The 16,568-nt window shown below is 42.5% G+C and overlaps 1 long non-coding RNA gene across 1 annotated transcript in view; it reads left to right on the top strand.

Moving 5' to 3' along the window:
• LOC139699496 (uncharacterized) overlaps positions 1 to 15,527 on the top strand; it is an 83,863-nt gene extending 68,336 nt beyond the window's left edge. The window contains exon 3 of the long non-coding RNA XR_011703379.1: positions 15,464 to 15,527. This is a non-coding gene — a long non-coding RNA (uncharacterized lncRNA). The remainder of the gene's footprint in view (positions 1 to 15,463) is intronic.
• Positions 15,528 to 16,568: the final 1,041 nt, after the last annotated feature.

The following is a 16,568-nucleotide window of genomic DNA, read 5'->3' on the forward strand; positions in this document are numbered from 1 at the left end:
TATCCCGGTCCCTACTTGAGGTTCTTTATGGAGAGCACTTTTAATGAGTACGATGTCCCGTCAGATAAGACAGCGGACCCCTTGGCGTCTTTCGACAAGAGCAGGCTAATGCCGACGGTGGGACTACTACAATGCGCGACTTGAAACATTTTAAATTACATTCCAGACTAATTAGCGGCATTTATATCGAGTTTCGCTTTGAAAAACGAGCCGCAGAAAGCTTTAACTTTTACACTGAGAAACACGTATACAAAACCCAAACGGATATTCCTTCATATTTTAATTTTGCTTTCTGCTGAAGCTACAAGCTCAGTCCATAAGAGGGCACGTTCAAAATACTCATTTTCTTTTTACGGACAAAACGCGGGAAACTATAGCGTCGGACGCTAGTGGCTCTATCCGTTCCGATGGCTTCTCAATTTTACACATTACACGTTACAGTTACGTGCTTTACACGAGGACAGAAGAGAAAACGATTGGTGCAGCTGCCTTAATGGAACATGCGATGCGTCGCGACGGGGACTTCACTAGAAGACCAAATCAAATCACTTCGCCCCTTCGGCACCAGTGGTTTCGGGCGCGATATTCTATCATCGTTCTCAAACATGATTATAATTGCTAGAGTTATTCTACCGATCAAATTTACGTCTATGAACGGCTCAGGGATTAAACACGACTAGACATCAAAGTCCCTGCTAACACGACATCAAAATTCCAAACCCCAAATACGGAGTATCATTAACTTTTTTCATAACATGAAACAGCTCCTCACACCCTCCTCCATCCCGTCCCAAATGCCTATTCCTTTCCTCCCTAAATATACTTCGCTCACCTAATATTATCTATTATACAGGTTTCATTTATTTATTTCTTGTATCTATAAATTAGTCGGGTACAGTGGATGGCTGAGCACAAGAACCATTTTTTTGGCCGAATTTGAGTGTTTATCGCCGAGGTACTCGCGCACAGCTTATTTTTCTTCAAATCGTTCTTAATAATGCGTTACACGATGGTTTTTGCTCTTCCAGTTAGTTCTTCTAAAAACCTACAGCTCGCATTACGGTGGTCCTTTTACACAGGCGCGACTTCAGCGACATTTTCGTTACTCTTCGTGACGCATTCCCGTCCGCTCCTTTCGTCGTCGTCAACCGACTTTCGCAAAAAGGTTATTTGATATTTGGATATTTTAGTACCCTTCAAGCCACCGCTAGGGTGTGTGGTAGGGGGTGAATACACAACAGACTAATTTTGACCCGAATATGAGCCTGCCGCAGTCGAACAAGGTTATACCACCGAAAAACAGTAGCACGAGACATAACAGATTTACTACCATTAGCCAATTTTAACATTTCGAACGTTTCCGTCGCACTTTTGCCAGCTTTAAAGCAAAATTTAATCGCAACAAGTTGCTCGTTATTTTCATTCATCGTGATATTATGACCGCGGCCACTTCGATACTGCCACGCGATCTGCTTCCGAACAGCTGCATGTGATCCAATGGACGTGAAACTTTGTATGGGGGAGAGGAAGGTTGTGGTAACTAGTTGCCAAACTTAAATGAAGATGGCGCTAGTAGTTTATACCCACAAACTTATGGGACACACTGTATAAACTTTCACGATGTAAACCTAACCAATTTGAAGTGAGTAAGAGCCCTCCCATATTGTTATTCTTATTCATTCTTATACTCGCACAACATTAATTTACATTATTTTTTTAACTACATCCTACTCTGCAGGTCTTCACGACATATAACATGGGGTGTTAGGTTATTATCAGTTAGAGTAATTGACAGAAATGGCGTTCAGGACATTTGTCGTTATTAATGTTTACCAATACTGCATTCTCGAATTGCTTGAGAGGAAACATGATTCCTTACATCGACCGGTTCGGCAGTTGATTTCTCTCTTTAACTTCTCCCTCTCTGGCCTCCAACCCACGACTCTCTGTGGCAGTGTTGAAATCGAATTATTTGAATCTATCCGGCATTAAAGTCGTGGATTTAATCTCCCGATGCCTCCCAAACCTGAATTTACAATAATAATGGGGCGCTTCCAGTTCGCTCGCGACGATTCTCCACGAAATGGGAAAGTTTCCTCCTGGTACGTACACACAATACAATTCCGACATTAAGTTCTTCGACGAAGGCTACCTAACACTCGATGCGTGTTCAACGTGAAGTATATTGGCCTATAATTCCCTCCTCTTAATATTAGACCCACAGAGTGACTCCTTCCACAAGGAATAGACGATGTTTTAATGACTAGTTGGCCTTCAAAGGGTGACCCGATGGGCCACGTGCTTAGCTGGACCTGGACCATGGACCTAGCTGCACGCTCTAAGGTGGGCGCGAATATATATATATATATATATATATATGTATACTGTGCATATGTGTATATATGTATTATTTTTATACACGCACACATTTGGAAGGTATTCTATAAAGGTCACTGGGACGAAGTCGGTGGGAGGGGGGGCGACGGCGGCCGTAGGACGGGGGGGGGGGGGTTATCCGTCGATCGCAGAGAGCGGGACTTGAGCCCGCGGGGTATCGAAATACGAATTCACGGTGCCCTGAAGCGATGGGCGAGCTGTGTGGCGGCCTCCTCCCCCGGGGGAGGGGGGGAAGGGGACACTGGGCCTTCCCAGCGACCGAGAGAGAGACCCGGGAACACTACACGACGGGGGGGCGCCCTTAATTTTCGTGCCTGAGGTTAAAGAGTCGGAAGAACGCATCTGCGACCGTTGGAATAAGGGTCAATCTCCATGCCGAACACGAAGCAGGGCACAAATTAGCGTGGAAGCCGGAATTCAAGGAAAATTGAGAATATTGAAATAATAGTATCCAATATTTTCGTGAAATCCCACCTTAAGCACCACTTTGTTTCAAAGAACTCCTATCACCCTTTCCCTTGTGTAAGGTCATATTTTATTTCGTTCCTATGTTTGTAAGGATCCATAAGATATGCATGGGCAACCTTTTTTTTAAAAAAAGGGAACGTTTTGGTGTGATGACAGTGTAATTACTGATAATTTTAATCACGGGTATGCACGAACTGAAAAGCAAACTACCTTGAAAGGACTTGTTAGTTAGACGTGTGATTTGAGAATGAATACAGCTAAAATAAACGATCAATTCAAAACTCTTTTTATTACGTAGACATATGCTTATAACTTTCTGAAACGGCATTAGAAAGAATAAAACTTGGTTCACTTTTATACGAGGATAATTAAAATTACAATAAATAAATACATTACATATACAATGGCTGAATGAAATAACAAACCGTACATAAGATTCCTCCTAAGCCTCCCCATCCCGGTTGCAGAAGGGGCTCCATACGTCCTCTCCTCCAAGAAAGACTTGCGTAATTGAACAACTGCACTAATTGCACGGCTGTGCGGAGTTCAATCTCCAACATCGGAATCAATACTTTAGAATTCCGAGGTTAGATCACATGGCTATAATTCTCAGGGATGTACATCGAATAATATGAGACTAGATACCAGTTACCAACCATTTTCCCAAGGTGATAAAAGCAAAAAAAGTAATATTTTCTTATGCATGTGCCTTTATTTAATATCGCACCTGCAAAATATGCTGTTTCATATGGTTATAATTAATCTTTAATCAAAGGTATCAACACCGCTTGTAAATCACCGATATAACCTACGTTGGTTATATCAAGCAGTCCTGGAATAGAGTGTGATATCTACGGCATTGGATACATCTAGCGACATCGAAAATATGTATTGGGTGTATGGAACAATATCCCGTGTATCAATCAATATCGAATATCGGGTACATTGGGAAATATCGATTATCGTCCTTATTGCATTCCGACATTCGCCAATATCGACCATATGTCGATCAACGATACAGTTTTACGACACCACATGGATATAGCATACCCATCTTTGGGGTTGGTTGCCTCATCACTGTTTTACAAGTGTACCATACATCCAGGATAACCCCCACATTGACTACATAATTCATATATTCATTATCGTCCATATTGTCACATAAATGATAAATAAGGACACGCGAACCATCATTATCATCATCTTCGATATTATATTTCATTTTGCATACTATAAATTGTTGCATTTACTATTCCTCCCTCCATTGAATTTATCCCGATAACATCCCACTAGCGTAGTTATAATTTTTGGAAAAAGAACAATTCTCAGCCGAACACCTACTGCATTAGGAACGCTGAAATGGAATGTGTAGACTCAATTAAATACCTAGGCGTTACCCTCACTCACGATCTCACCTGGGTGAAACACACAAGGGGAATGTGTGGACAAGCTAACAAAAATTAGGCTTTATTAGAACAGTACTCGGTAAATTTGATGAAAAGGTCAAAGAGAAAAGTTATCTTTCGCTGGTTACGCCTCATTTAGAATATGCTGCAAGTATAAATGGGATCCTCACGAAATTGCCGAATTGGATCGCGCGCAGCGTGGAGGAGCCAGATTTTTAATAATGTCATGATAATCCTAGTAGCGTATCCAAAATATTAGATCAGCTAGACTCGGAATCACTCACGGGGCGAAGGTTAAATTACAGATTGAAGCTCTTGCATAAATTGGAAGGATATTTCTTCAGCAGTGATGTTAAAAATGTATTGTTACCACCATTTTGCTATAGTTGAAGAGATCATGTAAAAATAATTAGAGAGATTAAGAACAGATAGATTTAAGATATCATTTTTTTCCAAGAACGATAGGGGATCATAGTAAAATTGTTCGACCATGGTAGGATCATGTTCAGGTAAAAATTATTCTGGTGTGTATTCACCCCCTGCCACGCACCCTAGTGGTAGTTTGCAGGGTATACAAATAAAATAAAAATTCCAATGTTTTTACTTCGCGCAATCCATCATTTACTTGATCACTTCGACATGTTCGACTTGAGAAAAATGTCGATGTGTCAAAATATCGCATGTCCCAAACAGCACACGACCGCCGGAGGGGACGGGGTGCCCTCACGATCTCCCCCGCACACAATTCACGTCAGTCGCGGGAAGGACTACTCCCCGCCGTCCCAACCCACCCATTAAGTTGATGATTGGACGCATCATTTATAGTGATAACAGTTCTCACTCATCCCCATGACTTTCATGCTTAAAAGAAGGACGTTATATGACTTCCAAACGAGGAATAGAGAAGAACCCTTGATTTGGGGAGGCCGACTCGTCCAAATAAAAGAAAAATAAAGGCCTTGAGTTGATAGTACATCTACAAGTTGTTTAAATACTTGGTAAATCCTGAAAAATTAGGCAATTCAATTCAGTGGTATAAGGCTCTACTCATACCTGTATTATGGTCAATTTTATTCCCGCTTTATATCTCGTACTATATGGGTATCCTGGGGCTCATCTCAAATGACTCTCATCGGATTGGCTGGTGGATTGGATTGGATAGGGTGGCTCAGATGGCGTATGGCTTTTGCACCATACATACTATACTACACATTAGCGCCTCATCTTTGATAGCCTTAACATCCCTTCCCTTCCTTACCCTTACTGTCTTGCCCTGACGCTGCTCGTTGAAGCCCAACTCCAATGAGTTCTTTAATAATTCCCATGCGCAAAATAATTTTACCAAATGTTGTTCTGATGGCCTTCGTCAGAACTATTTGAGCACTAAAGCAGCTTTCCAGGGATCATAAGCCCTGGATTTATGCAATTATAGCAAATTACCGCCCAACCCAAACACATGAAGAGAGGGAATTCATCTCGCAAGTGAAGCTGTTTCTCCACTCTTAACTCTATTGCTCACCTGACTTTTTTTAGGGCACTTCCCATAGATGGACTCTCCCTCTGTATTTTGTGCTGTCTAATTTTTTTGTGTTAGTTTTTTTAGACAAATTCTATAACGATTATCATGGCATTCAGATCAGTAGAAATGATCTTTGGAGGATGAAATAATTATAAGTAGTACGATGGCTGTCCAGAAAGTAACTTACGTTTCGGCCTAGCGTTGCGGTGGGTAGGACTAGAGCCACCATATTAGTGTCTAACCGTCCCTACACTCAGGACGCATCCTGCTGTGGTAGTGTGCAGACTGTGGTTCTTCTACTGTGTACACTTCAAACTGTAAAATTGTGAGCTGCAATAGAAAATCCCGCGAGTTATGAAGTGCGATCAGTACTTAGGTTTTTACCAGCAAAAAAACCACATCATTAATTGAAATTTATAGGCAACTTTGTGAAGTGTACGGAGATGGAATAATGAGTAAGGACGGAATAAGGAAGTGGTGCATTCAGTTTAAAAATGGCCGCACCAATGTTCACGATATGGACCGCAGTGGTCGATCTAGTCTTGTGTCAGATGAACTAACGGTAAAAATCAATGAAAAAAATTCGTAAAAATCGCCGATTTATGATTACGGTTCTCTCGCTTCATTTTCCCCAAATTTTGCGAAGTCCACGGCATGAAATTGTAGCGGGGAAGCTTGACTATCACAGGTAATTTGTCAAATAGTTGCCAAAAATCTTGACGGAAGACCACGAAAAACAGCGTCTTGCTTGCTGCATCGCTGACTTTCCTCGAAGCCTGTGACAAAAATGGTACCGCACTCCTAAATTGTGTCGTAACTGGGGATGAGATATGGATGTAAAGTATGTCAATTGTGAGACAAACAGGCAGTCAATGGAATGGGGAGAGACAAATTCTCACTAGTTCTCCCAGGAATATAAGGTGGCAGATTTTTTTTAAGAGACGAAATTGAAAATCTTATGCATCGTTATGATAGATGCCTCAATTTGAATGGCGACTATGTGGACGCATAGTTTAAGAATGTGCCTTTCAAATTGCATATGATAAAACTTTGTCTTGCCACTAGGTTCGTACTTTACTTCAAAACGTAAGTTACTTTCTGTGCAGCCCTCATATTGAATTATATTTCTCACAGAGTGAGCACAGAAAACAATCTTGCATATACTGAAGTAAATACTGCATATTTGCTGAATGTATAAGTCGCATATTCGCACGCGCCTAGAGTGGCATACCAATGTAGTACATTAATCTTCCTACTGAGGCACTGACTAGTGAATGGATTCATTAAAAAAATTACAAATTTCACTAAAAGTTAAAAATATTTAAGCAATTGGAATATTCAAAGTAATTGGAATTCGACGGTGGCTCAGGAGAAATCATCAGGAGTGCTGCATTCCACTTTGGTTGGCAAGACCACAGCGAGAATGGGAATTGGCTCGCGAATCGATCGGTACACGCAGTCATTCTCCCCTCGCATAGCCCCGTGTAAACACAACACTAACAACGTAATATACGACGGATTAAAAAGCCTCTTACTGCATTAATCACCAATCACCGATTACCCTAATGACTGGTGACTTCACGCCACACACCCCCTTTTGGCGTCTTGCAGGTTAATCAGAAAAAAAACGCGAAGACGCTCTATGGACAGGGTTGGCGAAAGAACGCCGACCACTGTTAAGCCTTCGGGAAAGAGGTCACACGTTATCTGCGAAATCAAGATGAAAAGATTGAATGAAGATGTGAAATTTAGGCGTTTTCTCTCAAATGCCCTTCAGATATTAATTTCACGTAACTTATAGCATATCGTATTACCTAATGAATCATCCGGAGTTGTCTTCATTAATATTCTTTCGAAGACCGTCCAAATTGCGTAAGTTGAACATCATTTTTACGAAGCGTGCGAATGAAGACGGCGTCATCGCATCCCCAGGCGCCGGTGCCGATGCAAGAATCAAATTGATTTTCGGGGCTACCAACTATCCTTCTCAATTTCAAATTAATTTCTCTTCCAATTAACATTATTGAATTTCCAACGAGTCGAGAATTAGAAATCAATTCTCAAAATCCGCGGCGAAATTAAATAATTTTACTGCTCAATGCAAATTTTCTCCTAAACTGACCGCCATTTGGCCTTACAAAAGAAGCAATAAATGGAAAAGAGTCGTTGAAAACAAAAACATGTGAAGGCTAAAGATTATTTCGTAAGACCACATCGTCGATAATTCCAGAAGGTTCGTTCAACGGGACCTGGATCACCTTGACTATGAAGAATTTCAAAGAAATCTAAAGGAGATTGTTTTTTTTTGCGAAAATTGGTCGAATTTGTGTCCGGGCCTATTTTAAATTCGCGAGAACGCGGGCGCAATAAAGTGCGCGCGGTACCACATGCACCAATTATCGACGACTGAACAGGCCGAGTTTCATCATTCCCGACGCACAAAATATGAGTAACCTCGCCCTCAGGGCCTCGGCCTCAGGGCCGGCAGTCGTCCCGCGTGCCTGAGCGCCCCGCCATAATTACACGTCTTTAACCGCGGGCGGGCCGTCTCACCTTTATACTTACGTACAATTGCAAGGTCGATCCGAAGCCGCGATCGGCACGTGTTGACGCCAAGTTAGCGAGCGCGAGGGCGAAAGGGGGCGTGGATGGGCGGCCCCTAGGCAACGGGCAAGGCGGCGGGAGGGGGACGAAGGAGCAACAGGTGAACGCGGCCGATTTTCAAGCTAATGGCGCCAAAAAATAGTTCAAACACTTCACTTCTAGAGGGAGACGCCGTTCGAGGGGTGTGCAATACGAATACTCAGATACTTACCGACAACAAGACGATATATATTTTTTTTAAATCGAACGACCCGATTGAAGGAGGTTCGATTACTCGGTTAAGGTAGGTTTTGGTTGGACACAGCCCATACAACGGTACACAGCTCGTATTCATTGGATCCATATTAGGACCACGAAAGAAAATAAATGAGTGCAGAATATGCTAAGTTCATTGATGTACTATTTATGTACATATTCAATTACTAAATATACGTTTAAGTAATACAAGAGCCGGAATAGATAAGCTTCCGTTAAATAAGAAATTAATCTGGATACGGCTTCAGGGTTGTTGCCGCATCAAGGATAACGTTAAGGCCTTCCCTAATATTTTGAAATGCGCGTAAAACCTATAATTTTTTAGATTGGTCAGAAGATGTCGAACAGTCGGAAGGGAATGACCGCGGGGAGGAGGCATTCAGAGTTCTGAAGGAGACAGGGGTTGATCATAACCTACTTTTTGTTAGACTATAATGATTTGGCACTGATTTAGGAACAGTGTGATTATGTTGCTGTTGCCCGGGAAGGGATGCGGAGTAAGACCATAATTTAATTGATAAGATAAAGAAGATTGAAAAGATAAATAAAGACGATTTAGGAAATTGAGTTGGGAAACATTAACAGAAACGATAAGAAATGAGTATCAGGAGGCTCTTGAGAAAATTATGAGTGAGGAGCTGAATGATAGAGGGAAATTGGGAGCAAATAAAATAGCGACATCGAAAGCCAGAAACGAAACTGTAGGGGCAATAAATAAAAAAAGAACGAACAAACCATAGCTTACGAAGGAGATGATTAAAAATATAGATGAATTAAATGGATAATAAAGAAGCAGTTTTTAGGGGAGGAGACAGACTGCTGAGGTAATTTGCGTCATTGGGGCTGGACGGGAAAGGATGAAGGGTGGAAAGAAACCCGACGTCGGCATTAGCCTACCCTTAATGAAAGGCGCCAAGGGGTCCGCAGCTTAACATCCCATCCGACGGACGGCTTGCTCACTCAAAGTGCCCTACACAAAGGACCTCAAGTAGGGATCGGGATACCACTACAAAATATCTGCAGCCTCCGGGATTCGAACCCGGGTACTCTGGGTGGGAGGCCAGTGCGTTAGCCACCACAACATCCCGATCCCCATGTAAAGACAGAGTAAGGTAAAGGGGATAAAAAATTTCGTAAAAGTAGTATGGTGATAGATGCAGTGGGAGGATACGTATAGAAAGTTGCAGAGGTAGGGTGAAATTGATGCCCTAAAGAGGAAGTTAACCCTAATAGAAAGTAAGAAGAGATCGTTGCAAACAATCAGACAAAATTCAGAAAACCTGGAATCTGAAGCGGAAAACATCCAACTTCAGGGAAGGAACAACGTATACGTAACATACCCATGGAACTACTGAAGGGTTTAAGAAAATGTGGAAGGAAGTGTATATGGACTAACTAATTCATAGCATCAATGAGGAGGGAATCTGGCCGGAAGACTATGTCACATCATTGTTAGTTCCTATTCCCAAAAAAGTAAAGTGCACATCATGTGAGGCCAATAGAACAGCCATTTTGATTTCGCTCACAGCTAACGCGGTTCTCAGGGTCATCAACAAGAGGATGGAGAGCAGAGATCATGAATTATTAGAAAATGATTGGTTTGAATTCAAGAAGGGTATGGGCAAACGTGATACCATAGCAGTAATGGGGCCACTAAAAGAGGAATATTTATACACAGAAGCACAGGGAAAGGACACAATCATATCTAGTTTTGACGTACCGACAGCACGGCCCTCATCTTCAGAATGCCGTTCTCGGGGGAAGAGCGTAGAGGATGTGTGTGGGAAGGTGAAGGGGAGAGAGGCAAGGAACGAATAATAAATGGACAAGGGGGTGAAAGGGGATGTGTAGGCGGCTATTGGATAGTTTCAGTGGGCTTAATTGAGCCCGGGAAGTTTAAATGACTGAAGCACCCAAATATTCGCCATCTCACGTGTTCTAACCTATATACTATAGAAAAAACTACAGAATAGAGGGAAGAAGATGCGAGACGGCGTATATTTGGGTGCTCTAGTCATTTAAAACTCATGGACTCAACTCATTCCAGTGAAACCATCCAATGGCCGCCGGCACATACACTTCACCCCCTTGTCCGATTCGTATTCGTCCCTTATCCCTCCTCTGTCTCAACCCCCCACACATATCATCTCCGCTCTTCCCTAGCGAACGGTATTCTGAAGATAACGGCCGTGCCATGTAACCGCCAAAACTAGATATGTGTCATTTCTCTGTGTTTCTGCGATTAAATGTTCCAATCAAAGTTTTATGTTTTTGAGTTTTCGCCGAAGAGCGTTGTTTTTCGAGGATGTATGTATCTTCATTCACATAGAAATAGATCCAACGCCATCTTCTGGCCAAAGAATCGAGACAAGTGGTTGGATAAACCCTCCGCAGATTTCCGTGTAATTTACGTTTCCTCGATAACATGGTTCCATGGTTTCCTCGTGGTTCCATTCACGGTCAAGGAAACCTTTTTAAGATTGTGCTCTGCTCAATTCCATCTTCCCCACCTATCCTGTGTTCGTCTTTTTGAAGCGTGTTTGCATCCCTTTTCCTTGTATATCCATTCAAACAAGGAAAACCCGCCAAATGGCAAACGTATTCTTTCAAAAGGATATATATATATATATATATATATATATATATATATATATATATATATATATATATATATATATATTTTTTTAAGTAATCTGCCGGTTAAGGTAGGTTTTTGGACTGACACAACTACCAAACAAATATTTTATTACTCCTAACAAAACAAAAAATCAATCATCCTACTCTATATCAGGTCCCTCTTCATCTCTGAATACTTCCTTCCTCCCTTCATCCCGTCCAACAACCCTATCCTGTTCCTTCCCTTTCCTCTTTTGCCCAACATTCTACCCTCTATCACAGTCTTCAACATCCCACTGCCGGTCAACACCCCCTTCATCCACTTTTCCTGCCTCCATAGGATTGCTCCCAACAAACCCCTCTCTTCGCCCACCATACCAAGTACTTCCTCATTTGTTTTCTTCTCTGTCCATTTCACCTTCTCCATTCTTCTCCACACCCACATTTCAAAAGCCTCCAATCTACGTCTATCCTCCTGCTTCAATGACCACGTTTCCGCTCCGTACATAGCTACGCTCCATATCAAAGTTTTTACGAGTCTTTTCTTAACATCCTTACTCAAAGTCCCTGTCATCAACTCCCTCCTCCTTGTGAAAGCCTCTTTGCCTAGCGCAATTCTTCTCCTTACGTCCCTACTACTTTGACCGTGTTGGTCCAAAACACTACCGAGATACGTAAACTGTTCTACCTGCTCTAGCTTTTGCCCTCCTATTTTAATGTTAAGCTTGGCCTTTTTCTTTCTAGAAAATCGCATAACCTTTGTTTTATTAATATTGATTCTCATCCCATACCTGTCGCACTGAATTTCCAATTCACTAAGCAATGCTTGCAGCCCCTTGCCTGACTGACAAACTAAAGCTTGGTCATCAGCAAACCTAACTGATTTTACGACTTCCCCGCCCACTTTCATTCCTACCTCGAGTTCTTCCCATGCATCTTTGATCATTTCTTCTGCGTACAGGTTGAACAGCAACGGTGATAATGGGCAACCCTGCCTTACACCCCTTACTAACACTGCCCATCCTGACTCCCCGTTTCCCACCCTCACCTGGGCAGTCTGAGACATGTACAGATTGCGGATTAGCCTCCTTTCCCTCCAATCTATTCCTATTTTCTGCAATATACTCATTAGTTTTTCCCAATTTACTCTATCAAACGCTTTTTCGAAATCTACGAAACAGGCAAATACCTCCTGGTTGTGTTCTATATTCCTCTCGATTAATAATCTCATTACTGCAATGGCATCACGCGTACCTCTCCCCTTCCTAAACCCAAACTGATCATCCCCTAAGTAATCATTTGCCCTACTCTCTATCCTTTTGTTTATGATCCTGAGAACAACCTTAGCTGCGTGGGATATCAAACTAATTGTCCTATAGTCCTCACATGACGTGGCCTTTACCTTTTTCGGAATAGGAACTAAAACTGATCTCACAAAGTCTTCCGGCCAGATTCCCTCCTCATAAATACTACGGATCAGCCCATATAGCCTCTTCCTCCCACATTTTCCCAAGCATTTCAAAAGTTCCACGGGAATGTTATCTACCCCCACGGCCTTATTTAGTTTCATCTCCCTTAATGCCCTTTCTATCTCATTGTCTAGTATGCCTGGACCTAAGCTATCTTCCTCTACGTCATGTTCCTTTTCAATGTCTAACTTTGTTGGTCTAAGCTCTTTACTATACAGGTCTTCTACATATTCCTTCCATCTCTCTTGGATCTTTCCTGCGTCAACTATTACCTTACCGGCCTTATCTCTAACTGCTATCGTTGATCTCCCTTTCTTACTTCCCGATAAAGATGTGATGGACAATAGAGATATATATATATATATATATATATATATATACCTTGATCAAAAAGTTCCCGGAATAACCACCGTGTGGCGCTCCCATCGTTCCGATTTGAGTTCTGTTTTTTTTTGTTAAATTGGTACATCTGTTGTTGATATTCCCTTTAAATCTTAGTGTCATAACTTGACATTTGCAAAAGTTACGTAGCCAAGAGTACATCTATCTCTGTGTGTGTTGGCGATTTTTTACAATTGCAGAAATGGATTTAAATTTGCAACAACGAACTTGTATTAAATTTTGCGTAAAAAACGGATTTAGTGGCGCACGGACGTTGGAAATGTTGGAAAAGTGTTTCGGCAACGATTCTCTAAAAAAAACGGTCGTTTACCAGTGGCACGAGCGGTTCAGAAGTGGTCGTGAGTCAATCGAAGATGATGAACGCAGTGGCAGACCATCGACATCGAAAGTCGGTGAAAAAATTGATAAAGTAAAAAGAAATGTTGGTCAATAACCGCAAATTAACCATCAGAGAAATAGCGGAGGACTTGAACATTGCCTATGGATCCGCCCAAGACATTGTGGTTAATGATTTGGGTTTCCGTCGTGTAGCAGCAAAGTTGGTGCCAAAAGACCTCAATTTCATGCAAAAAAGAGACCGTGTTGACGTCGCAAAAGACATGATTTGCGAGGCTGAATCCGATCCCACATTCATCAAAAGGATCATTACTGGAGACGAGACGTGGGTTTATGAGTACGACACGCAATCCAGACATCAGGCAAGTGAATGGCGTTCACCAAATGAGCCGAGACCAAAAAAACCACGTCGTTTTCAGTCCAAAAAGAAGGCAATGCTGACGGTTTTCATGGATTACAACGGTGTAGTGCATCATGAATTTTTGCCAGAAGGCCAGACAGTAAACAAAGAGTATTATTTGGGCGTTATGAGACGTTTGCGTGAAGCAATTCGCCGAAAGAGACCAGAAATGTGGGCAGAAAACTCGTGGATTTTGCACCATGATAACGCACCGTCGCACAGTGCTATCATTATTCGTAATTTTTTGACGAAAAATGCAACAAATACCATCCAACAGCCACCGAATTCACCTGATTTGGCTCCCTGTGACTTCTTTCTGTTCAATCGAGTTAAAAAACCATTACGGGGAACGCGTTTTAGCAGCCGAGAGGAAGTAATGGAAAAATCGCAGGAAGCACTGATGGACATACCGAAAACCGAATATAAAAAATGTTTCGAGGATTGGATCAAGCGCTGGCATAAGTGTGTTGCAGTCGATGGGGATTACTTTGAAGGGGACAATATAGATTTAGATGAATAAACTTGTATTTTTAATTTTCTGAATAAATTCCGGGAAATTTTTGATCAAGGTAGTATATATATATATATATATATATATATATATATATATATATATATAATCACCGTTGCTGCTCAACGTACATGTGGAGGAAATGATTAAAGACGCATGGGAAGATTTGGAGGTAGGAATGAAAGTCGCCGTGGAATTCGTAAAATTGGTTAGGATTGCTGATGAACAAACTCTAGTTTGTCAGTCAGCCAAGGGGTTGCAAGCATTGCTGAGTGAATTGGAAATTCAGTGCGACAGATATGGGATGAGAATCAATATTAATAAAACAAAGGTTCTGCGATTCTCTAGAGAGAAAAAGGCTAAGCTAAACATTAAAATAGGAGAGCAAAAACTAGAGCAGGTAGAACAGTTTACGTAACTCGGAAGTTTTTTGGATCAACACGGTCAAAGTAGTAGGGACGTAAGGAGAAGAATTGCGCTAGGCAAATAGACTTTCATAAGGAGGAGGGAGTTGATGAGGGGGACGTTGAGTAAGGATATTTAGAAAAAACTCGTAAAGACTTTGATATGGAGCGTAGCTAGGTACGGCGCCGAAACGTGGTCATTGAAGCAGGAGGATAGACGTAGACTGGAGGCTTTTGAAATGTGGGTGTGGAGGAGAATGGAGAAGGTGAAATGGACAGAGAAGAAAACAAATGAGGAAGTACTTGGTATGGTGGGCGAAGAGAGGGGTTTGTTAGGAGAAATCCTATGGAGGCAGGAAAAGTGGGTGAAGGGGGTATTGAACGGCAGTGGAATGTTGAAGACTGTAATGGAGGGGAGAATGTTAGGCAAACGAAGAAAGGGAAGGAAGAGGATAGGGATGTTGGAGAGGATGAAGGGAAGAAGGGAGTACACAGAGATAAAGAGAGACTTGATGTAGAATAGGCTGCTGGATTGTGATTTGTTAGCTGGCACAAAATATTTATTTTGTAGTTGTGTCCATCCAAAAACCTACCTTAACCGATAGATTACCGTATAATAACATAAATATATATGTATACGTTCAAACACATACCCTTTCTCTCCTCCATCCACCAGCAGGTGGCATCGGTGAGGCGCAGGCGGAGGCGAGGCGGCGGAGTGGCGGCCACGTGGTTCCGGCGGCGCGCGGACGAGGGCGCCGTCACTTCCGACGGGGCCATCTCGACGACGACGAAGCAGGGGTCAGCGGCAGGGCGCCGGTCGGACGAGGAGTGGGCCACATGGTCGGCGGAGTGGTGCGAAGGCCGGCAGGGGCCGAGGGACGGACTTAAGGGCTCTGGCGGCCTGCTGGGCATCACGGTGAGGACAGTGGAGCTGATGAGGAGGAACCAACTGCTTCAGTGGAGGCTATCGCTGCTGCAAGAGGAGACAAGGGCTTTCGTCCAGTCGGTGCTCAGCAATCCGGAGAACAGGAGGGGAAGGGACTCGGAGGGGGAGGCACCCTCGTCGGGGGACCAGGACCCTGCTGTGTCGGGGAGCATTTGAAGACTAAGTGTTCCTTCTCACTCAGAAGATTTTTCAAAAGACGCTTTTTAGCGGGTTTGACCCCACCCCATTGTCATAAGATATCATCCATACAGGGGACTGGATGTAGCCAAATCCCACCTTCAAGTGGGAGAGATGAGAAGCTTGGATTCCTATGTATTATGATGCTCTCTTCACAGAAACCACGGTTCATGTGGATGGGCCCTTTCCCTACCAACAGGCCTCAGGTCAAAGGGCGAGTCTTGGATGGTTGATAGTCAGATTGAAAGCTTGGAGCCCATGCATAGAAACAAGTATTCATTCTAAGTGAGACCATTTTGAAGAAATAGATTCAGTAGGTATTCTTAGTTCAGTGGTCATAATCTTTCAGGATTCAGGTCTCTGCTTGACTAAACCCCTTGCCTTAACCTGAAAGATTACTTCCACCTCAAAAGCAAAGTCCCCTCTATTCAGGGTCATCGTCAGCATTTGATATATCAAGAGCTTCAAAACAAGCTGTAAATGCCACAGCAGTCATCATATGAGATAGGGGACTGGAAAAGACTGGCCTTCTTTACGTTGTGCATACAAGTTCAGGGCATCATGTAAAATGCGACCTTTTCAGTGTGTCATTAGGCCATCTTTTTAATCATTAATTCTTTTGATAGTGATAACCACAGAATAAGATTACCGATAG

This window comes from Hetaerina americana, unplaced genomic scaffold (assembly GCF_022747635.1).
Source record: "Hetaerina americana unplaced genomic scaffold, ioHetAmer1.1.p SCAF_10, whole genome shotgun sequence".
NCBI lineage: Eukaryota > Metazoa > Arthropoda > Insecta > Odonata > Calopterygidae > Hetaerina > Hetaerina americana.